General features: G+C 38.7%; 1 pseudogene; it reads right to left on the bottom strand.

Moving 5' to 3' along the window:
- Positions 1-2,697: 2,697 nt before the first annotated feature.
- LOC117947969 lies at positions 2,698-5,569 on the bottom strand (annotated as a pseudogene).
- Positions 5,570-9,292: the final 3,723 nt, after the last annotated feature.

The raw sequence follows: 9,292 nt of genomic DNA, 5'->3' as shown, positions 1-9,292 counted from the left end.
AGTGAAAAATTTAAAGGGGTCTGAATACTTTCCGTACCCACTGTATCTATCTATCTATCTATCTATCTATCTATCTATGCATCCATCCATCCATCCATCCATCCATCCATCCATCCATCAATAAATAGGCTAATTCCCAGTTGGTACTTCCAGGTTTAAATGTAGGCTACTGATTCATACAAAAATATGTTATAATGTACTTTATCTTAAGGTGACTTTGCATTTAATTTTCTCAAAAAGTACAGTAAAAGAACTTAATGAATTGAAAAAATTGTGTGTCCATATTGTCTAAATGTTGAATTGACTTACTGGTATTATGTAGGCTAAATAATAGAGGGTAAAAAGCTATGTTTTTCATAACTATGGACTGACTCAGATGGAGCCCACACACAATAAGGGGCACACTCTGGACTTAATTATCTCCAAGGGACTATGTCCGAGGTGACTGATGTTGCTCTCTGATCATTCCTGTGTGTTCTTGAACCACACTATATCTGGGTGGAAATTTACTTATAGCTGACTAAACTTACTTTACTATACAACTGACAACTGCTCTGAAACCGTCATAATCATACCATTGAAATGTTGAGCTACTAGTCATTTGCACAAATTAACCGATGTACTCTTTTCCTTAAAAGCAAGCAGAAGAAAATGTTACTAAGAAAATTATGAATCATGAAGATCAATCTTTTACAACGCTGGAATAGGATGCTTAAATATCTCTTTCACTCCTTTTTATTCCCTCTCTCTCTCATGGGCTGAAATAAAAAATATTATAAGTCATATTAATTTCCACTGCTCGCTTTTGATGCAAAGTGAACAACTGTTTGTTTTTGCAAATGACAAGTGGCTTATTGAATGGTTTCAGTTAAGAGCAGTAGTGTGGAAATGTATATTTTAGACTATCATTTAGTCGGTCCGCTATTATCTGCCATGCCTTTTTTTTTTTTTTAAGTATATATAAGTTTCCTTGTTTACATATTGTTTTGCTCCCTCGTATACAGTATATGGACATAGAAAAGAAAGACATTGAAGAAATTGGACTCTAAAATCTAGAAACTATGAAAAGAAAATAAATCCTGGCATTTACCCTGGTCAGGTCCAGGCTAGCTGTTGAAAATAAATCTCCATGGTAACTTTGAGTCCTCTACTTTAAAAAAAAAAACTGCAGATTTTCATTCCTTATTGTTTACTTAAAAACGGGTTATAAAATTACTAAAAGTCATGTGAAAGAATTTCACTCTTTTCTTTAAAGAAAGTATTGATTAGTGTGAAGTCATCCAAATTATTGAATCTGATGAACTAGACAGATTGAAAAACTGGGTTGGACTCTTGTTTGAATCCTACTTAGGCATTACATTGTGGCTATAGGTAATGACCCATCTGAGTGAACAAATATGACGTGCAGAGTTCCCCAAGGCTCCGTTCTGGGGCCTCTTGTGTTAGATGAGGTGTTAAACATGCTTCCAATGGCTCAGACTATGGAAAACAACAAAATAAGTTACCAAAGTTATGTTGACGACACACAAATTTACATAAACTTATCACCAGGGGACTTAAGTCCACTACAAAAACTGAGTAAGTGTATTGGACAAACTTTTTAAAATTAAATAAGAAAACAAAGGAGGTGCTTGTTTTTGGCGTAGAAGAGGAACAATTAAAAGTCAGCGCTCAGCTTCAATCGACAATGTTGAAAACAAAGCCAGAAATCTTGGTGTAGTCATGGACTCGGACCTCAATTTCAATAGCCTCATTAAGACAATTCTAAAGTCCGCCTATTATCACCTTGAAGCTGTAGCTTTTGATATTAATGTGTGTGTGATCACGGAAGGTTGTATCCTGTGGACGCGCCAACAATGTTGTTATCATTACCTAGAATTCCTCATGGTGGGTGACAGAAACTGCACACTATAGCTTTAAGAATATAATAAGGGATAAAGGATTTATGTCTTGTCCATGCTTTCATCTTTGGTAGACTTGACTACTGTAATGCGGTCTTTACAGGTCTCCTTAAAAAATCAATCAGACAGCTGCAGCTGATTCAGAACGCTGCTGCTTGAGTCCGCACTAAGACCAAGAGACTGGATTTCACCACTCCAGTTCTGCAGTCTTTACACTGTCTTCCTGTCGCTCGACAAATTGATTTCAAAATGCTGCTTTCTGTCCTCAGAGTCAGAACTAAACAGGGAGAAGCAGCGTTTAGTTTTTATGTTCCATATATCTGGAACAAACCCCCAGAAAACTGCAGGTGTGCAGCAACTCTCAGTTCTTTTAAATCAATCATTTTGATGCTGCCTTTCTTTAAATAACTGTTCATTTCTTATGCTGGACTGTAACTTTTCTTCTCATATTGTATTTGTTTTGATACTTTAACACACTTTAAAGTGCCTTGCTGTGGGAATGTGCCCGACAGATAAAGCTTACGTGCCTTGCCCTTTCGCCATTACCAACTGGGACTTTAACCTTTGAGAAAACAAACAAGGATGTGATGAAAGAATAAAAAGAGAGTGTTGCATTTAGAAAAACTTCATAAAATGATCATTGGTTGTTGTGCTAATAAGTTCAGGGCCTCATCTTCTGTTGGTCAGGGAGCCTCTGATCGTCTGTCAGCACATCTGAACACGCTTCTTCTGTAACAGTGAAACAGCACAGAGGGGGATTAGGTCCAAACTCAATGTTGTGTCTATATTTATTTTTTTAAATGTCCTCATGTGGACACTCACAGAAGTTGTAGAGACTGTTGAGCCTGGCAATGTCGTTGCGACTCATCTCCCTGGCGTTGCCGAAGGACACGTTGGGGTTTCTTGGAGAAGGCGGTCCTGTTAAGCCAGCTGTTCTTACTTGTGGTACTGCATGACAGAGTTGTAATTGTAGAGAGTGCCCTGGTTCAGGGTGGCAATCTTATTGAAGTTGTGCTATATTCCTTAAACACAAACAAAAAAAAGAATAAAGTTAAGATTAAAGTGACATTTGTTTGGTTTGACTTCACATTGACTCTGGACAGAAAGGAGTCCAGCCACTGGAGACCGATCCCAATAATCTGCAGAGGTCCGTGGTTTCTGATGGTTTCATGTTCAGAGTGCAGTCACACAATAAGCTTCTGTTTCATGAAGGATCAGTGAAGGATCATGAATTTGCTAACTTGTTCAGGGTCTTTTTGTCCACTAGGAGGCACCAGGGACCCACCATACTTATGTTGCAAACAAGATGGGAAGAGACATTTCACTTCTTCCCATGTGAAGCAAAAGTTGTCATGTTTGAAATGAATACACCAACATGATGTATGTAAGTATCTCTCTTTTAAGGAGCAGTGAAGCCCGATGGTCATGATGAGACCTTGGGAAGATTTGAGAAACATGCTCCGATCAGCTCTAATGTGGCTGCTGGGGCCATGCTACGTACAACTTCCTCTCAAAAGCACAGGACTACAAACAGATATTACAGCAGGTCCTACTCTTAATCTTCCTTTTTCAAGAGCGTTTTAAACTCATTAAATCTAAGAGATTAGAGCTGCAGAGATCGATGGACTAATAAATAAGTGGTCAACTTTTTATCTTTATTTATTCAGGCAAGGGTTCACTGAGAGCAGCCTCTCTTTTGCAGGAACACCATGATCACATTCACACCTGGAAACTGCCCAGTGCAACCACAGTCTGATCTGCCGGCCACTGAGCACCTGCACTGGACCCAGCTATTTTGATAATCAAGTAACTGTTTGAGTAATTTTTTATGAAAAAATTAAAAGTTGCGTGATTCCAGGATTGTTCAATTTGAATATTTTCTAGTTTCATCCCTTCTCTGTGAAAGTGAAATGAATATCTTTGAGTTGTGGACAAAACAAGTCATTTGAGGACGTTATCTTGGACAACTGATCAACATTTTACCATTTCCTGAAATTGTAGAGACAAAACAACTAATTGATTAATCAAGAAATTATCAACAGATTAGTTGAAAATGAAAATAGTCTTTAGATGCAGCACTATCTGGGACAGGAAATTGCTATTTTCAGTTAGCCACCTTAAGGAGCGGCAAAATGTTGTTCGTGAGAACAAGAACAAAAGCAGAAGTGTGAGATCTATTAGGGTGTACATTTTAAGTGTATTTGTTCACAAGGTTTATGCATTAATTACTGTACCATTAGGCTTGCTTGATTTCTCTCAGAAACAAATCCTATGAGTGTGTTATATGTGAATGTACTGTCTGAGGTTTATTGGGTTTCCTCTCTAACAGTCTGAATAATAAGCAGCTCCCTTACCAGACTGAACGTTTTGCAGCATGACCCTGATGTGGTTGTCCCTATCAGAACGGGTCTGTTCATGGTTGAAGCCCAGAGCATGGAGCAGCTCGTGCTGCTCCGTGCTATGGTAAAGGCATCCTCTCCGGGCCAGAGACACCACCTGCTTCCCACTACGACGGCCAACGAAGGAGTAGCAGCTGGACAGGAGCACAGACGAGATGAAGAACACTGAAGTGTGAGCAAAGCTTCAAACTCAAAGTCTTCTATAACAACACTGTCTTACCCATTCTGGGCCTCGATAATCAGCCAGTCGCGGTCATCGCTTCGGGTGGGCCTGAAGCGGATGCAGGAGAAGGAAGAGAAGGACTCCAGTCCACGGATGATGATGGACCTCTCACGGTCGGCTGCCAGGATCACAGTAAACAGCATTTAAGTTCTTAGCATCCATCATGAGAAAAGACAAAACAGTGTTGGACAACTTTGATTTTCTGGACAGTACAGTTAAACAAGCAAACTTATTTAAACTGTTTTACTAATTTTTCAGCATCATATTTGTATCCCTGGGGTATCACACAACAGGTTTACATGCTTTTGGCCAATCACAGAGCCTTATAATTAAATAATATCAAAGTAAGTTGAATCTGGGGGGGGGGGACATTTTCTCAGTGGAAGTTACACCTTAACCTCCAGGTGTACACACAGCCGTTCTTTACACTCTCCATTGGCTTTTGTTTTTTTAAGGCCAAATGTTTCACCCTTGGCTGGCATAACAGGTCATTGTGGTAATCATGCTTTATGTGGACAGAGCATATGTGTGAGATGTGTGCGACACCTACAGAAGTGGTTTGTGATGAAATAAGGAACGTATACCTTCCCGTCAGTGTATTTGCCCCACATGCATCTTCGACTGGTGCAGGGGTCAGCGTTTCTATCGCCCTCGCTAAGATGGTGATTTGTCCTCCAATCAGAAGGTGGCTGCAGCGGCATGCCCTCACTCAGATTACTATTGGCTCTCTCCAGAAGTTCAGACACAGAAAGCTCCGCTGAGTCATCCTCATTAACCTTTCATTCTTCATTTATTTAATTTTTTTATGTGACACAGGAGTCCTTTCATGGTTGTTACTGACAGTCCAAGTTACTAATTCAGTTCATCTGAATGATGTCAAACACATTTCAACATGTTTACCATTTACACTTTGACATGATGGGCCCTGTGACGGTTCTACCTCATTGTCGGCCTAACAGCAGGCGGACAGCAGCAGCAGAGCCAGAGCTGTGAATCTGAAAACAGACATGCGAGCCATTCAAGCAGACCCGCAGGACAGATACAGAAATCAGACAAAAGAGGAAAGATATACAATGTTTGAACAAAAAATACAGACAGCTGAGGGTTCACGCACTGAAACAAAGTGCACACTTCTTTGCTACAGTCTGCTGCAGACATTTGAACTCACCTTGGATCGTCTTTGTGGCCTCGTGCAGCTGAAGTTTCACTTCAGGTTGTTACATATGTTCAACTGCATCACTGAGCCCAAATATGGATTATCTGGGTACTGAGAAAGCTATAGAATCCGATAAACTCACATGCTTATCAGTCACATATGGTTTGGACACATCTATTTGAAAGATGTATGCCTACACTATATGTGTGGGAAGGGAACACTTGTAGAAAACTGAGTTGTCAGCGTCCAATGACATGTCTGACATGAGAATGTTCCACACTGTGGCAGTCTGTAAATATATCAAGCATTAGTGTAAAATGCACCGTTTCCCAAAGCATCAAAAGTGGGGTGGGGGCACAACAAGGCTGTGAAAGAATCGTATGTTGGGGTTAGGATGAAACTTTGACCAAATTGGTTTAGATTGGTGAGAAATATATCATTTTACATAGATGATATTCTTCTAATTTGGTAATACGTCTAACCTCTTCATTGTTTTTGTTTAAGACTGAATATTAGTTTTAGGATTACCAGAACTCAAAGTTATGAAGATAAATTAACTGCATTTCTATACTGCAGAAAGTTCAAGGCTGCCAGACCAGCCAGTTATTTAATTCACAACCCAACTTCCCAGAAGTTCATACAACTTTATCGCTCAATACTGGACCAGTTTCAAAGATTTTTATTCATCTTAGTCACTTAGACACCAATGCACGGGCTAATACAGGCCATTTTGAAAAATAATTAAATTATACTTTAAGTTTTGAGAATGGAGAACTAAATGTCAAAGACATGGTAGTAAAGACATGCGTTGGACACACACACACACACACACACACACACACACACACACTCTCACACACACACACATTTATATAGCATTATCGTGTCACACACGCAACACAAAGGTGATTTGCTGCTCTTTTACTTTTGTATTGATTTGTTTTTACTGCATTCTATATATTATGAATATATTTTGTACTTGTTGAGCTTGTTTTCAACTATGCATACAATGTGTCAAGGGTAGCTGGAAAAAATGAATAGGGACAGTAGAGGAAGAAGTACTCAGATCTTTTACTTAAATAAAAGTAACAACAGTGTAGAACTACTCTGCTGCAATTAAAAGAACTTTAAGTGTTGGCATCAACATATACTTAAAGTACCAAAAGTAAAAGTACTCATCATGCAGAAAGGGTTAATAACATGTATTATTGGATTACATATATTAATGAGTAAACTTCACTAATAGTACAGCTGGTAAAGGCCAGGCTTATTTCAACTACTCCATCTACTGCTGGGTAGCTTAATCCATTATATCATAATTTATTAGATGATTTGTATTTTGTTTGAATCATATTCTGCAAAATAACTTATAACTAATCAAATAAAAAAGTGGAGTGAAAAGTACAATGCTGACTTCCAATTTGTAGTGGAGTCGAAGTAAAAACTAAAAAAAGTACAAGACCCTCATAATTGTTTCTTAGTAAATGTAATTTCTCAATCAGTTTCAGACAGCGTTTTTCTTATTAATGAATTTCTTTTCTCCAAATAGTCAATGTTCCTGTTTTTAGGGTTAAGGCTGTTGCAAAGAACTTTGCAAGACTGTGTGTGAGGCAAACACATATTGCAACTGTGCCCGCAATTTGGAGATGGCATATAAACACAAAGGCTTTCACAACTCTGCAGCTCGGATTCTAACCACACAGGGGTTGTGATAACACCAATAGAGAAGAGGTCTTCGGCGTTTTAAGGACCCTTTAATGAGAGAGACAGATCAGGGCATGACTACTACATATACTATAAATCAGGATATCTCTGTGTCCCCGCACATGCCCAGTATTGCCGGCAGGGTCGGAGAGTTGCTGAATCCCTAAATGGCTCATAGTTTGCGGTTCACCTTCTAAAGGTGTATTGCCAAACACTGATCATCTGCCAAAAAGTCATTGCTGTCTACTCTACATGCAAATGGTAAATTATGAAATAGGGGACATATTAAATGTCTAGATAAGCCGCAGCCGAGCCACGACTTGCGTGCTGCAACTTGTGTTTGCAGGTTGGGGTTTAGATCTTCCTCCACATCAATGCGAAGGAAGGTCTGGCTAGTCCACACAGCATTCCGGGATGGGAGAAAAATGTGTTCTGGTTTATTGGCATTTCATTAACCCTCATGTTGTCCTTGGGTCAAATTGACCCGTTTTCCTACATCAGTGTTATTTTAATTCCCCAAAATAACATGATTGATTCATGAACGCTCTTTTGCAAGTACAAATCTCTTCCGTCATAAATTTTGGGGCTTCATATTCAATTCAAGAAAAAATTGAAATGATTTTAAAATAGTATTGAGTAAAAGTTGTCAAATTCCGGTCTGTGATTACCCATCAACGTACAATCCTTTAATTTTAGTCTAACTAATTAATTAACTAATTTCTGCTTTTCTAACTCAAACATTAGGTATAATTTCCTATAAAGGAGGTTAAGTTATTAAGTTATTAAGTTACTATTACTGTTACAAAAGTGACAAACATTGAAAGAAGTGTTGAAAAAAGGGACAACAACATAAGAAAAAGTTAAAAACATTGATAAGAAGCACCAACAAAAGTGTTCGTATGTTTTGACGGGACGACAACACAAGGGTTAAACCAATCTCAATTATCTTGTAGTGCTACGCGCCGGATGGAGCAACGGTTCCGCTGTGTACGTTCAGAAGTAGTTTTAGTCGTGCACCAGACAAACTCAGATTGTCTAGCTAGCTGTCTGGATTTACCCTGCAAAGATCTGTGGCCCAGGTAACCATAGTCCTCAGAAATCCACGGCAACACAAAGAAAGAGGAAGGTGACGGACATCCGGATGAAAAGAGAGAGATCGGTCAAAATTTTCGGCGGCACCGGAGCAATCTGCCTTTGTTATTCTCGCTACTTACACACTTGTATTGCTTATTTTACAGACAACATCTGATAGTAATAACAGCCCCTCACTGATAAGTGTCCACAACAACCAAATATGAAACAATAAGACAGTGAAGGGATGCATTTCATATGACAGTACTTCATTGAGGCTTCTTTTCTGTCCAATATTATCAAAATGCGTGTTGATGTGGAACGCATTGAGAGCTATTTAAGTTTTTTTTTTGAACTTGTACGGTCTTTTCAGTCCTGTCCGACCCGCCTATCACTAAAATACTTTCAAGAAGGGTTCAACCTAAAAAAAAGTATCTTTTCCATTTATAATTTGTCTGGCTGAATTTTGGGATAACTGTGTATAAAATGATGCACAGGACATAGGGAACATTTCTATATGGTCTACTGCTGCAACCATAAAAATCATTACATCTCTTTTTTTGTGAATGTCCATTTTTCAGCTTTAACTGAGATCTGAGACATAAAAAGAATTTTAAAAAAATGAAAGAAGATATACAACGTGGCTTTCTGCCAACCTTGAGATAACTAAATCAGGCTGTTTTTCAATGTTGCAATCTCAAAGGAGATACATGTTTTGTCACTTCATTGTAAATTCATTTAACCTTTTTTATTATATATCATTGACTGCTAAAATGTGTAATCTGCTCCCGCCTGGGGACAGACAGCCAGAAACAGCCTGCATTTTGCACAAACTACC

Source organism: Etheostoma cragini, chromosome 1 (genome assembly GCF_013103735.1).
Source record: "Etheostoma cragini isolate CJK2018 chromosome 1, CSU_Ecrag_1.0, whole genome shotgun sequence".
NCBI classification, from domain to species: domain Eukaryota; kingdom Metazoa; phylum Chordata; class Actinopteri; order Perciformes; family Percidae; genus Etheostoma; species Etheostoma cragini.
The sequence above is the reverse complement of the archived record's forward strand: the minus strand, read 5'-3'. Positions and strand labels throughout refer to the sequence as shown.